At 47.3% G+C, this 15,129-nt stretch overlaps 1 pseudogene; it reads left to right on the top strand.

Moving 5' to 3' along the window:
* The first annotated feature begins 13,201 nt into the window (after positions 1-13,201).
* LOC103674351 lies at positions 13,202-13,781 on the top strand (annotated as a pseudogene).
* The last annotated feature ends 1,348 nt before the right edge of the window (positions 13,782-15,129 follow it).

The raw sequence follows: 15,129 nt of genomic DNA on the forward strand, positions 1-15,129 counted from the left end.
TGTAGCTGGGAGTTCATGCACGCTACGATGTTACAGAATTGCACAGCCGTAAGACTGTCAAAGTCTTGAATGCAAATATTAGAAACTAGACTTGGTTCTGGGGTCAAAATCAAAAAATCGAGAGAGGCTAAGAAGGTTGGGCTCTGGTCCCCCCTCCCTTCTCCCTTCCAGCTGTAACCTGAGCATCTTTCCTTTGATCTGTTTGATACCTGCAGTTCCATTCAAGTTTTTGTTTTTAAAAAGTTTTCTACTGCTTTAAAAAAAAGATTGAGGGGCGCCTGGGTGGCACAGTGGTTAAGCATCTGCCTTCGGCTCAGGGCGTGATCCCGGCGTTATGGGATCGAGCCCCACATCAGGCTCCTCCGCTATGAGCCTGCTTCTTCCTAGATTCTTGGAATTCAGAACTAAGAGGCTGTCTCATCTGTGATGTATTGAAAACAAAAATTCACTCTAAACAACCCTCACCTTTTCTCTTAAAACACTTGCAGTGATGGAAAAATTAGTACATGTCAAGATAGCACATTCCATCCCTGGAGTCCTGTCATTTTGGAGGTTATTATTTCTACTGAACCAGGATGTACCTTCCACAACATTTCCCCATCATCCAGATTTCTGCCCTCGAACAGCTACAGAGAAGAAGACAAAAAAAAAAAAAAAAAAAAAAAAAAAAAAAAAAAAAAAAAAAGTCCAAGTCAAATACTGGAAGACAGCTACCGTGGGTCCCTTTGGTCTTTTCTCTTCCGGCTCATCATCCCAAATTTCTTCTCTCTACACTGAAAGTAGGGCTACATGCTCTCTTCTTCTCATGAGATCTCTCAACATACTTCTCTTCCTTTATTAAAGTGGCAGACACCCCAAAGGAGATGTTTAAAGAAGAAGAAGGCCCAGTAGCTTGTCTATACAAGGCCTCCCTCCAAATTAGAATATATTCTGGGTCTGGGAGAAAACTTATGTGGTCCTTCGATTTGAACCCCATTAATAACCAGGGACTTAAGAAAACCAAGGCACCTCAGGTAGGATCTTGTCGTGGTTAAGAGTGGAGGCCCTGGGAATAGACATATCTGGGTGATATCCTAGGTCCAACCCTTATTAAGTGGGTGATACATACATCACTTAGCTTCCTTGAAATTTTTCTGATCAATAAAATAGGTTGTTTTAGGTCTGGTTTCCCTGGAGGCAGAGTCTGAAACAGGGATTTGGTGCACATGATTTCTTAAGGGGTATTCTTACGAAAAGGAGCACGGGGGAGCAGGACAGGGCGGGGGGGCTAAGCAAGGGTGCGCTCCCAGCTGGAGAGCGTCTTCGGCCTGAGCTACGGGGAACCTGCAGCATGAATTGTACCAGAGCCCATCCTGCCTGGAGGCAAGAAGACCCTCCTTGTGTATTTCTGTGTCAGTCAGTCTTGGTGACAGACTGCCTCTGAAGGGAAGGTGATAAAAGCCTCGGGGCAAGGCAGCGTCCATGCCATCTGGCCAAGGGCAATTCTTCTGAAAAGGGGGCATCTGTGACCCTCACAGCAACACCCACGGCAGCTGGGGATGGGCGCCCTGGGTCACGAAGGAGTCTGGTCAAAGCATCACCAGCATCCACCATTGCTGATAATAATGTCGATAGTAAAACAATAGCATATTTTGCAAAAAATTATCAGTGTCAGTTACAGAAAGTGACAAACACTCTCTCCTCGACTAAACTCCGCTCAGCCTCCCCTGGACTCTTTTTCAACTGGGTCTCAACTTGTAGGCTCCCCGGGTTGTCTCTGCATTGCTCAACTTTAGCTAGAATTCTGCCAACTTGGTCTAAGTGGAATCCCCCCATCCTCCATATTTGATCACCCTTGATATCTGATCAGGTTCCTGATCCTTCACGGTCCCCCCAGGTGATGTCTATTCACCCTACTGCCAGCAAGAATCCTGCTCGGTGATTTTAGCCAGAATCCCCCCCCACACACACACACACACACCCCTGATGCTTTCTGCTGTGGTCTGAATGTTTGTATCCCCCGCCTCCCAAATTCGTAAATTGAGATCCTAATGCCCACTGTGATGGTATTAGGAGGAGGGGTCTTTGGGAGGTAATTAGGTCATGGGGGGGGACCCTCATGAATGGGATCAGTGCCCTTATAAAAAGAGACTCCCCAGAGTTTCCTCAATCTTTCCGCTGTGTGAGGTTATAGAGAAAAGACAACCATCTACGAGGAAACAGGCCCTCACCAAATACTGAACCTGCCAGCACCACGGTCTTGGACTTCTCAGCCTACAGAACTGTGAGAAATTAGTGTTTGCTGTTTATAAGCTGCCCAGTTTATGGTATTTTTGTGGTAGCAACCTGAATGGACTAAGACATTTACTCTTGGTAATTTTCCGTCCGCTGACCCTCACCCCTCCCTGGGTGTAAATTCCCACCTGTCCACGCCATATTCAGGATTGAGTCCCATTCCACCATGAGATTTCTTTTTCCCTATTGCAACAGTCCTGAATAAAATCTGTTTTCATCATTTTTTTTAAAGATTTTATTTATTTACTTGACAGAGAGAGACAGCCAGCGAGAGAGGGAACACAGGCAGGGGGAGTGGGAGAGGAAGAAGCAGGCTCCCAGCAGAGGAGCCCGATGTGGGTCTCGATCCCAGAACGCTGGGGTCACGCCCTGAGCCGAAGGCAGACGCTTAACGACTGCACCACCCAGGCGCCCCTGTTTTCATCATTTTTAACTACTGTTCAAGTCTGTTTTTTCTTTGACAAAATGATACACTCAAAAAATGTTAAAATTGTTTTAAAATGATACAGATGAAGTACTTGAATGTCTGATACATAGAAATTACTTAACAAATGTTCGCATTTGTTGAAGAAAAGAAATGTATTTTTTGGTTTTTGTCCCTGGCTCCCTCCTCCTTTGTAATTTCCTAAGCAGTAAATGTCCTAGGAGCATCCTCTGTTCTAAAGATTTTATTTATTTATTTTAGAGACAGAGAGAGCCTGAGTGGGGAGGGGCACAGGGAGAAGGAGAGAGAGAATCTGAAGCAGACTCAGCACTGAGCACGGAGCCTGACGTGGGCTCGATCCCACAATCCTGAGATCATGACCTGAGCTAAAACCAACTGAGCCACCCAGGCGCCCCACATCTTTTGTTCTAAGATTTGGTTATGGGCCCCAGTTCCTGATACAGAGTTTCTAAATCTCTTTGAATTTCCTGGGTGATAAGAACATCTTTTTTTTCCAATGAGGCAACTCTCGGTGAGCACCTGTATCCTTCAGGATGGTGGCTGGTCACTTGAAAAACCAAGGAAAGATTAGAAGCTTAGAACTTTCAGCCTGACCCCCAGGAGAGAAGAAGGGCTAGAAATTGAGTTAATGATTGATCTACATGATAAAGCCTTTATGAGGAAGCCTTCATAAAAATCCCTAAATTACGGGGTTTAGAGAGCTTCCAGGTTGGTAAACATACCTATGTGCCAGGAGGGTAGCTCACCCCAACTCCATTGGGACAAAAGCTCTGCACTCAAGATCCTTCTCCATCTCTCCCTATATATCTCTTCCATCTGGCTGTTGATCCATATCCTTTATCATATCCTTTATTATATAATAAACTGATACGTGTAATTGTTTCCCTGAGTTCTGTGAGCTGTTCTAGCAAATTATCAATCCCAAGGAGGGTGTCGTGGGGACCTCAATTTATAGCTGGTTGGTCAAAAGTACAGGTGACAAGCTGGGACTTGGAGTTAGTATCTGAGGTGGGGGCAGTCCTGTGGGTCTGAGTCCTTACCTTGTAGAGTCTAACTCCAGTAAATAGTGTCAGCAATGAAATGAATTGTAGGACACAAGCTGGGGTTGGAGAATTGGTCAGTGGGGGGGGGGGAAGCCCGCACATTTGGTGACCAGCAGTGAAATGGTGTGAGTTATACACAGAAGGAACACAGAGTCCTTCTCGTCACAGCACTGCTGTTGATACTAAGAGAAGCACCATTTCCTTCAGTCTTCTCTCCCATTCCGTAGGTTGCCTTTTCAGTTTGTTGATCATTTCTTCTGCTGTGCAGAACCTTTTTAGTTTGATGTTTATTTTTGGTTTTGTCCCTTGTGCTTTTGGTATCCTATCCATGAAATCAATGCCAAGACCAATGTCAAGGAGCTCCCTACGTTTTCTTCTAGGAGTTTAATGGTACAAGTCTTACATTTAAGTCTTTAATCCATTTTGAGTTAATTTTTGTAAATGGTGAAAGATATTTTCATTCCTTTGAGCGTGAGTATCCAGTTTTCCCATCACCATTTATGAAAAGACTATCTTTTCTCTGTTGAATACTCTTGGCTCCCTTGTCAAATATTAGGTGACCATGTACGTGTGGGTTTATTTCTTGACTCGCAATTCTGCTCCATTGGTCTGTGTGTCATTTTTACATCAGTTTCATACTGTTTTTATTACCATAGATAGCTTTGTAATATAGTTTGAAATCATGATGCTTACAGCTTTGCTCTTCTTTCTCAGGATTGCTCTGGATATTCAAGATCTTTCGTGGTTCCATGCAAATTTTAGGATTTTTTTTTTCTATTTCTGTAAAAAAAAAAAAAGGTCCTTGGAGTCTTGATAGGAATTGCACTGAGTCCATAAATGTCTTTGGGTGTGTGGACGTGTTCACAATACTAGGTTTTCTGATCCATGAAAGTGAGATTCCTTTCCATTTATTTGTATCTTTTTCAATTTCTTTTATCAAAGTCTTGTAGTTTTCAGTATAGAGATCTTTCACTTTCTTGGTTAAATTTATTCTGAAGTACTTTATTACTTATGATGCTATTGTAAATGGGATTGTTTTATTTATTTCTTTTTCAAATAATTCATTGTTAGTGTACAGAAACACAATTGATTTTTGTATGTTGGCTTTGTATTCTGCAACTTTGATAAATTTGCTTATTAGTACTAAGTTTTTTGGTGGGGCCTTTAAGATGTGTTATATATAAGATCATGTCATCCACAGAGAAAATTTTATTTCCTCCTTTCCAATTTGGATGCCTTTCATTTCTTTTTCTTGCCAGATTGCTCTGGCTAAGTCTCCTAGTACTATATAAATATAAGTGGCGAGAGTGGCCCCTTTTGTCTTGCTCCTGATCTTAGAGGGAAAGCTTTCAACCTTTCACAGCTGAGTATGACGTGCTCTGAGGTCTGGGGGCAGGGGATGTTGTGTCTGGCTGGACTCCACAGTTGGGTGGGCCTGCTGGCTGGGCTGTGCATTCAGGCAGAGCTGCTGGCTGGGCTCCACGGTCAGAGGGGACCACTGCAAGGGCTCTGCAGTCACCTTTGGTTGGATGAGCTCTCAGGCTGGTGACATGCTGGTACCACTGGGTGTTATCTGCCACTGGACCCAGCTGACGCTGGGCTCCGTAATCACCCCTGGTCAAGTGGGATCTCAGGCTGTGCTCCCAGACCAGCTGGCGCAACCAGCTGAGTCTCATGTTCAGGTAGGGCCACAGCAGGGCTTCGTGGTGTGGTCCAATGAGACCTTGGGCTGTGCTCCGCTGTCCGGTGGGGCTGTAGCCTGTGTCTTGAAGTTGAGCAAGGCCAGTGGCTGTGCTCTGCTGTTGGGCAAAGTTCCCGGCCGTACTCAGGTCAGGAGTTGCCTCCGGCTGTATTCCACCGTCGGGCGGCACTGGAGGCTGCGCTCCGTGGTCAGTGGGGTTGCTGTTCAGACCCCCTTATCACACGGGGCTACAGCCTATGTGTGACAGTTGGGTGGAGTCACTGGCTGGGTTCCCAGCCTGGGTGAGGCCACAGGCTGTCTTCAACAATTAGGACAGGCTGTAGGCTAGGCTGGGCTGCGGGACAAGGATGTAGGCTGTTGGCTCCTCCTCTGGAAGTACCATAGGCTGGGTTCCAAAGCTGCCCAGAGTCACTGTTCAGGCTCCCTGGTTATGTGGAGCCAGAGGCTACGTGCTTAACGTCGGGCAGAGCTGCTGGCTTGGCTTCCTGCCCAAGCATGGCTGTAGGATAGGCTCTGGGGCTGTCCAGGTTCTCCCGCCAGGCTCCTGGTCAGCAGGACCGGAGGCTGTACTTCGCATGGGCAGGGCTGCAAATTTGCTTCCCTGCCTGGGCAGGCCATAGAATGTGCACCATGGCTGGTGCGGCTCTTTGGCTGGGGACATAAAGCACGTGGAACTGCCCACTGAGCTCCCTGGCCATTTGGAGTCACAGGCTTGGCTCTGCAGAGGGACAGAAATGCTGGCTGGGATCTCTGCTCAGGTCCACTGCAGGCAGGAATGCAGTCCAGGAACTGAGTACTGGCTGGTGTAAGCCCTGCTCCCTTCTCCATCTCTATCTGATTCCCAGCAGTCAAACCCTGCAGATTCTCCCAATGATGCTCATGAAGCAGGACCCCAGTGAGCCCCTCTGAAAGCATCTCACAAGAGCGCAGCTGAATGTCCATCTTAGGTTCTCTTTCTCCCCCTGGAGAAACCATAGACCTGGGGGGGGGGGGGTTCCCTCCTGGTGGAGCACTGTGCTGGCCTGGGGGAGGGGTGGTACCATCAAAGTGTACGGTTTTTCCCCATTTCTGAGGTCCAGGGGGTGTTTCCATCTCACCCCCAGGTTCTTGAATTGCCACAGTGCTGTCTTGTCTACGGAGAGTTGCTAGTTGGTCTTTTTGTGAAGGGGACCGAAGTTGAGAATGACCTATGTCACCATCTTAATGATATCACTCCCCCCCCCACTTAGTTCCTTGAGGAACTTAGGAAATCAGGGGACCCTGATTGGATGGAAACCACATTTCCAGTCTCTGGAGGTATGAAGGTTTGTACGGAATACAGACCGTGTCATAAAAAACAAAGTTGTACTTCCTGCACACACAGAGAAAGAACTGTCCAGGGCTGAGGGAAGGCTAGAGAGGAGGCAGGGGGCAGGTATGTAGGGGGGAGACAGAAAGGACTCTGTAGCTGATAAAGGAATCAAGTAAGTACTCAGCCCCACAGCGACACCCAGGTTTGGAATCAGAGCCAGAAGAGCAACCAAGTTTGGGGGGGCGTCTTGGTGCCAAGTCCGACACTGTGGGGCTAAAGCTGGGGAAACCCTTGCTCTTCCTGACTAGTTCTGGTTCCAGGGCCAGGGCAGAGCCAAGCTTTTCACTGAGGGGAGCAGAAAGAGTTGAGGCCAGGCAGTGCCCTTCCAGGGGAACACAGCCCACTGCACTACTACAGACGGAGAGAGAGAAAGGGGACACGTAGCTCTTTGCAGTGAGGGTAAAGAGGGAGAGGAGGTACTTCTGCTCAGATATGGTGACCTAAATCCACACTTGCTTGTTCCTGAAACACCACGGAGACAACAGCAAAGGGGTGTTACTTGTGGTATTAAAACCACAGGGACGAAAGGAAACAGTAAAAGAAACAGTAACAAACCGTTGTGAACCCCGGAAGCAGAAGTGGTTCTTAAGAGAGCTGAGAAGAGAAACCGCTAAGCCAGCAGCTCAGAGGAGGCGGGATCTGGGCCACCAAGCTCCCAGGGGTCACGGGCTTGGCCGTGGTCAGCTCTTTCTGGGAGTAGAGTAAATGGGGTCTCCAACGCAAGGCTCCATGAAAATCTGCACAGCCCAGATCTCCTCTCCCGTGTCACAACTGACTTTCCTTCTCCTTTCTGAGCAGACAACTAGAGCTTTCTTATCTGCAGAGGCTGACACGTGGTCTCTGGACAGGGGAGAGGGGACACGATGCCATTTGAGAGCAGGGATATCATACTGAACATGGGAGAGTCGAGTGAAGTTGTACACATTTAATGTTCACACACAGCCTTCTTTTCCACCTCGGCTTTGAGGACTGTGACAGGCAGATTTATACATTTTGAGCAGGAATTTGGAGAAATCTGAGCAAACCCAGAGGAAAAAACCCCTGAGGACGCAGACACTGTTCAGGCCGCTGTAGCAAACTACCGTTGACCGGGGGGCTTACACGGCAAGCGCTCACTGCTCCCAGTTCCGGAGCAGATTCAGCATCTGGTGAGGCTCTGCTTCCTGGTTGATAAATGGAATCTTCTCACTGCGTCTTCACATGGCAGATAGGCAGAGAGAGCTCTGGGGGGTCTCTTCTTATGAAGACACTAATCCCCTTCACGAGGGCCCTAAGCACGTCCCAAAGGCCCCCTTTCACCATCACATTGGCGGTTGGGATTTCAACATACGAATTTGAGAGGAACACAAACGTTCAGGTCATAAAGATCGCAGAGCATTCTTCCCAGGAAAATTTGACCAGTCCAAGAGCAAATGCCTGAAGACACATGCACTGTGTGTTCTTCACGAAAATAAGCCAGTTAGTGGTGGCCCACCCAAAACAGAAACATATAACCAACAACCACTAGCCAGATGAGGAAAGCTTCTAACATACAAAAAAAAGAGAAGAGGGGTGGGTGACAAAGAGAAAAAACAACTTAAAAAAAAAAAAAAACAGATTATCCAGGGGACAACGTCATCAGAAAAATCATCAAAATAAAAGAAGCTATTAAGACCATGACATTAGAACAGGATACTGTTTTTAAAAAGAAAAAAGAGAGAGAGAAAAAAAAACTTTAGTGAATAAAAGTACAAAGATAAAATTCCTAGAAATCGGATTTAGTGAAAGAGATCCAAGCAGTAGGGAAAATAGAAGAAAATGAGAGAATTAGTCAGGGAATCCCACATTGGAAAAATAAGAATTCCAGAAATCGGGATCAGGAAACACAAGGGGCAGGAAATCATCAAAGACGTAAGTCAAGAAAAAAAGTCCTAGAATTGAAGGATGTGGCATTTCCAGACTGATGGGGCCCTGGAGAGCTCAGCGGAACTGATTAGAATAATCCTACAAAAATGTAGGCACATCATCATGAAACTTCAACATCTGTAGTGAAGAGAACATCGTAAAAGCTGTCAGAGAGAAAGCACAGTTTATATGCAAAGAGACGAGCTTCAGAAGGGCTTCAGATTTCTCCATGGTGACCCTAGATGTTGAAAGGCCATGGAGCGATGCCTTCAAAATTTTGAGAGGAAATCATTTCCAATACGGAATGAGTGACCACGCTAAATTAACCAAGTGTGAGGTTAGTCCATGGAGGTCAGACTTTTCCAGAGCCATCAGGAGATTCTCTGCCAAAATAAAGGAGTAGATCAGGAAAGTCCTCGGATCCAGAAAGCAGGTATTCATCTCAGGAGGAAATCAAAGAGAATCTTCCAGGATGATGTAAATGGTGACCCCGGGGGCAGCAGATCAGCAGGCATGGAGGCACCCGGCTCAGTGTGGAGCGGGGGCAAGGGCCTGGGGGCAAGGTCTTCAGGCAGGTAAAATTGATAAGAGACCTAATGATTCTGGACATACTCAAAGGAGATGACAGACAGCTAAATTCTCATTTTTCAGAGCAGGAATTCAATGGGTAATACCTAAAACTGAAACTCCAGGCTCAATCTCATGACCCTGAGATCATGACCTGAGCCAAAACTAAGAGTCAGACCCTTAACTAACTGCCCCACCCAGGCACCCCTAAGATCTTATTTTTAAGTCATCTGTAACGCCCAGCACGGGGCTCGAACTCACAACCTTGAGATCAAGAGTTGCACGCTCCACCTGCTAAGCCAGCCAGGAGCCCTGAGAAATAATGAATTTTTAATGTATAAAACCACTGAGTTTTGAAATGCTTTGTTGCACAGCAAAAGCTAAAAAAAAAAATCATCCTTTCCTTCCACTATTAAAGGAATAACGTGCCAGTTATTAAGTTACTGTGTATCAGATGCAAACCAACCCTTCTATCCTCCGCTCTGTGATGCAGGGGTTGTGACTGCAAACCGCCTCTCTCGATTCCCTGCCAGTTCCTGATGGGCTCCTACCAACAGGGGGCGATAGAGGGAGACTGCAGGCTGAAGGAGAAGAAAGGACTTGCTCCTTCCCCTTTCTCCCTGTCCTCTCCGTGCGCATTCAGCAGCGGCCTTTCACCTGTGTGCAACAGCTAGTTTTAGGCTCCTTGAGATTTTTTTAAAGGCTTTATTTTTGTAGAGCAGTCTTACAATAAAATTAAGAGGAAACTACAGAGATTTCCCAGCGGTCCCCTGCTCACACTCATAAATAGCCTCCCCATTATCAACAACCCCTAGCATTTGTGACAATCGCTGAGCCTACACCGACACGTCATAATCAGCCAAAGTGCATAGTTTACATTAGGGTTCCCTCTTGGTGTTGTACATTCTATGGGTTTGGACAAATACATGACATATCCATCATTATAATATCATATAGGGTATTTTCAGTGCCATAAAATGTCCCCTGGGCTCCGCCTACTCATCTCTCTTCTCCTCCCTCCATCCCCGGCAATCCCTGACTTTTTTTATAGTCCCCATAGTTCTGCCTGTGCCCTGTAGTTGGAATCATACAGAACGCAGCCTTCCCAGGTTGGCTTCTTTCACTCAGTAACACGCATTTAGATTCCTCCATGTCTATGCGAACTCCTTTCCTTTTAGCCCTGAATAACATCCGCTGTTTGGTGCACCCCTTCAGTTATCCATCCACCTACGGGAGGACATCTTGGTTGCTCCCCAGTTTGCGCAATTACGGCTCGAGCTGCTCTGAGCGTCACGTGCAGGTTTCTGTGTGAACATAAGTGTTCAACTCCTTTGGGTAAATACCACACAGCGTGTTTGCTGGATCTTCTGAAAAAAGTGGATTTCGTTTTGTAAGAGACCACCAAACTGTTTTCCAAAGTGGCTGTACCGTGTTGCACTCCCACGAGCAACGTGCTGCACGCCCTTGCCGGCATCTGGCGGTGTCGGTGTTCCAGACTTGAGGCATTCTAATAGGCATCTAATGCGATCTCAACGTTGTTTTAACTTGTATTTCCTCGCTGACACGTGGAGCATTTTTTCATATGATTAGTTGCCATCTGTAAGTGTCCTTTGGTGAGGCGTCCGTTAAGATCTTTGGCCTCTTTTTCAATCAGGCTGTTTGCTTTCTTGCTACTGAGTTTTCCACATTTTGTGAATCGCACTCCTAACACAGGTCTTTTTTTTTTTTTAAAGATTTTATTTATTTGAGAGAGAAAGCATGCACGTGGGGTGTGGGGGGGGAGAGGGAGAAGGAGAGAGAATCGCAAACAGACTCCCTGCTGAGTGTGGAGCCCAACACGACCTGAGATCATGACCTGAGCCGAAATCAAGAGTCCGGTGCTTGGGGCGCCTGGGTAGCGCAGTTGTTAAAGCGTCTGCCTTCGGCTCAGGGCGTGATCCCGGCGTTCCGGAATCGAGTCCCACATCGGGCTCCTCTGCTGGGAGCCTGCTTCTTCCTCTCTCACTCGCCTGCTGTGTTCCCTCTCTCGCTGGCTGTCTCTCTGTCACATAAATAAATAAAATCTTTAAAAAAAGAGTCGGGTGCTTAAACAATGGAGCCACCCAGGCACCCCAACACAGGCCTCTGTATGTTCTCTTAGGGGCACAGCATCCACTGTCTGGTGCCCCTCCTCGTAGGTCAGAGTCCCCCATCTGCAAAGCATCTCCTCAGATCTCAGATGTACCTGTAGGAGCTAGAAAGTTCCTTTCCCTCAAGGTCTAGGTCCCGACCCTGTGGGGCTCTTGTCCAAGCTAATACTCCCAACCTCCTCCTTGTAGTCCCTCAACCCTTGGGACTGGAGCTGCTTCCAGCAATTACTATTTTTGTGTCACTTCAACATCCTCTCTCCCTTTGTCAGTTCTCAAATACCTGTTTAGCCAATTCTTTCTATCCAGTCCTCTTGGTTGAAATATCTGGCAGTTTCCGCTTCCCTGAATGAAGTTGACTACTGTAAATAATAACGGGGTTAGAACAACAACAGTGTTTATCACAGCACTGCTTACAATGCCAACAATTAGAAGCAAACTAGACGTCCCCACAGAGGGCTGGGGAAGTAAATTGTGTGCAGCGTGTGGTACCGGATGGGCCGAAAGAGGAGTCCATGACGTTTCCCGAGGAAAGTGGGTCCAACGCACCTTCACTGAGTCTAGTTACTATTGTTCGTATGAAGGGCTTCGTTCACGCTCAAACCATCCTGATGGGACACCCTCTACAGAAGAGGGCTTCCTGCCAAGGCAAAAAGTCCCCAGAAGCAGGAGTTGGAAGAATCATAAGAAGTCAGCCAGGGAGCTCACCATCACTTTGGGGAACAATATAGACTATGCCTCCGAAACACCCACAAAGGAGCCCCACGAAGAAGCCAGCACTGGATGCCCACCGTGACTGAGAAGGGATTGCTCATCTGTCCTTGAGGAACTTGGAAGTCCTGGGACAACCTCACAGGTGGGAATGGACGGAACAGCAGCTGACCGGCCTCAACTCTCCACTGCCCTCGACGGAGGGCCCGGGCCAGTGCCCCCCACCCGGCTGGGGACGGGAGACACCCTCCTACCGCAGCCTCGGCGCCCCGCTCGGCAACAGCTTCAGCAGCCCCCCGCCGCTCGGAAAGGAAATCTCCGCCGCCAGAGTTGTCCCAGGGAACCATCTATCTGGTTTCTCAACAAATACCTGATCCTGTCCTTTCACTTTTGTCTGGAATGCAATGTCTGGAACAAACCATACGTGTCATCTCTGGTAACCTGATTGGAGAGAGTGGCCGTATTTTGAGGAGTCCCAGGAGGCTGGCACTCCCATGTCTGTGGTAAAGACCAGGCTGCCTGCCCGTGACTCTTAGTGGTCTCATCGTCATCTTTAGGTGCCACATGGGCTTCCAGGCCTTCCCCCAGTGCACCTGTGGTGGCTGGCAGATGCTGCCTCTGACAACACCAGCACCCCCCACCAAGGTGGTGTTGGAGACCCAGGTAAACGTTTTAAGGATGGCACCCCTGCCTGAGTATCTTTCTGGAAAAGCTATACACAGCCACTCGTTACCACTACCAACAGCAGCCCACAGTCTCTTCTCACAGTTGGCTTCGAAGACTCTCGATGCTGTGTCCAGCCGCAATGACATTCACTCAGCCTTAGAGGTTTCTGTGTCGTCCACAGCACGCCAGGCTCCCACTTTCAGCTTGCTCAGCATTAACGCTTAGTACGTCTTCTTGCAATACCTATTCAAGCTTTTAAAGATGCAGCAGAAATGTTCTCTTTTTTGACAACTTCTTTGGCTGGAGTGCGAGATGGGGGCAGATGGGCTAAGGCATGCAATACTTTTTTTTTCTTTTTCATGTCTTCAGTGTCCAAAAGAAAGCGAGTGCATACATTACAAGTTGGCGTGCCTGCCACGCGCACGCGCCCTCTGCCTCCACCGCCGCCGCCGCCTTGTCCTTCTGCGGCTCCCGGTGCGGCTTGGGTGCTCGATCGGTGAGGACCTGGGGCCTCTTTGGGGAAGCGACCCTTGAGTTGACTCCGGCGCCCGCTATGGCTGAGGAAAAGCCCAAGGAAGGAGTCAAGACTGAGAACAACGATCCTGTGAACTTGAAGGTGGTGGGGCAGGATGGTTCTGCGGTGCAGAAGGCAACACGCCACTTAGTAAACTCATGAAAGCCGGTTGTCCACGGCGGGGCTTGTCAATGGGGCAGATCAGATTCCGATTTCATGGGCAGCCAATCCACGAAACAGACACACCTGCACAGCTGGAAATGGAGGATGAAGATACCCCTGATGTGTTCCAGCAGCAGACAGGTGTCTACTAAGAAGGGAACCCGTTACTTTACTCCAGAACTTTGTTTCTACAGACCGAGAAGACATTCTCAACGAGAAAACCGCAACTTGGTTCCACCACATCCTGACTACTGCGATACAGTTTTCTCGATTCTTTCATTTGCCCCTTCCCCACTCCTTATGGTACATACAGTAACCATGTGCGTGCCTATTGCATTTTCATTAACTAAATGGCCAACGGTACGTTTTGGTCGACACCAAGTGGAGATGGGATGGGGAAAATACTGCGTCCATGAAAATACCCCTCTCTCCATTCGTGGCGTGTTCATTCAGCTCTTATCTTTTTATTTCAGTAAGTTATTTTTCTCTCACTGTTTAACAATAAAAGAACAACATAAAAATCCTTGCATCCCTTGTCTGATTGGGGAATTTTAATGTTTTTCCTTCATCATTGTAAAACCAAGGACAATGTTATAAAGTTTTTGTACGTAGTTGTAACATGTAAGGCAATGTCTTTAAGTAGGGATAAATTACTCTAAAAAAAAATGAATCCTAGATAGTCTCCCCTTCAAGTCAAACGTCTTGTTTAGATAAACTTCTTGCTTTAAAAAAAAAAAAAAAGTTTGCGTACCTAAATGGCCTGTAGCAGATTTTGTTTTTCTTTAGAAAAGGAGAAGGAACAAGGGCACAGATGTTTCCATTGGGGCAGAAACAACAATGTTCCTTGTTCATGGTCATAAACACCTAAAGATACATTAGTGTCTTAGCAATAATAAACTTGATATGATGATGTAGCCATTTCCTAGAACTGCCATGACAAAGGACCACAACCTGGGTGACTTAAAATAACAGAAATTTTCTTTTTTTTTCCCTAAGATTTGTAATGTATATGTTTGAGAGATAGAGAGAGCACAAGGCAGGTGAGTGGCAGGAGAGGGAGAAGCAGACTCCCTGCTGAGCAGGGAGCCCAACACGGGGCTTGATCCCAGGACCTCAGGATCATGACCTGAGCCTAAGGCAGACACTTAACCGACTGAGTTTAATTCTTATAAGAAATTCCTTGGCCCGTAATACCGATGACAGTTCTGCTGTTGCCCAGACCGAACCTCAAGGAACACATCGTTAAAAGAGATGAGCCTCCTTAATGGAAGCGAACACGACAATGGGGGATTTCTAGGCTTTAGGCACTGAGTCCTTCCTCCCCACTGTCTCCTCTTCAACATCAAGGTTTTAGAAGGAGTTGTTTAGGGGGCTCTGGGTGGCGCCGTTGACTGGGCCACCAACTCTTGGTTTCCGCTCAAGTGGTCATTTCTGGTCCTGATCTGGGAGTCCTGGGATCCCGCCCCATGTCATTGAACCCCACAATGGACTCCAAACTCAGCAGGGAGTCTGCTTGGGACTGTCTCCCTCTCTCCCTCTGCATCTCCCCACCACGATCGCTCGATCTCTCTCTCTCTCAAATAAATAATCTTTTTTTAAAACAAAGTTGTTTATACATCCTGACCTCCTTATTTCTCCTATTTTTCAGTCTTCAACCTCCTCATTCTGTTGCCCCTACAGAAAT

Source organism: Ursus maritimus, unplaced genomic scaffold (genome assembly GCF_017311325.1).
Source record: "Ursus maritimus isolate PB19 unplaced genomic scaffold, ASM1731132v1 scaffold_22, whole genome shotgun sequence".
In the NCBI taxonomy this organism is placed as follows: Eukaryota; Metazoa; Chordata; class Mammalia; order Carnivora; family Ursidae; genus Ursus; species Ursus maritimus.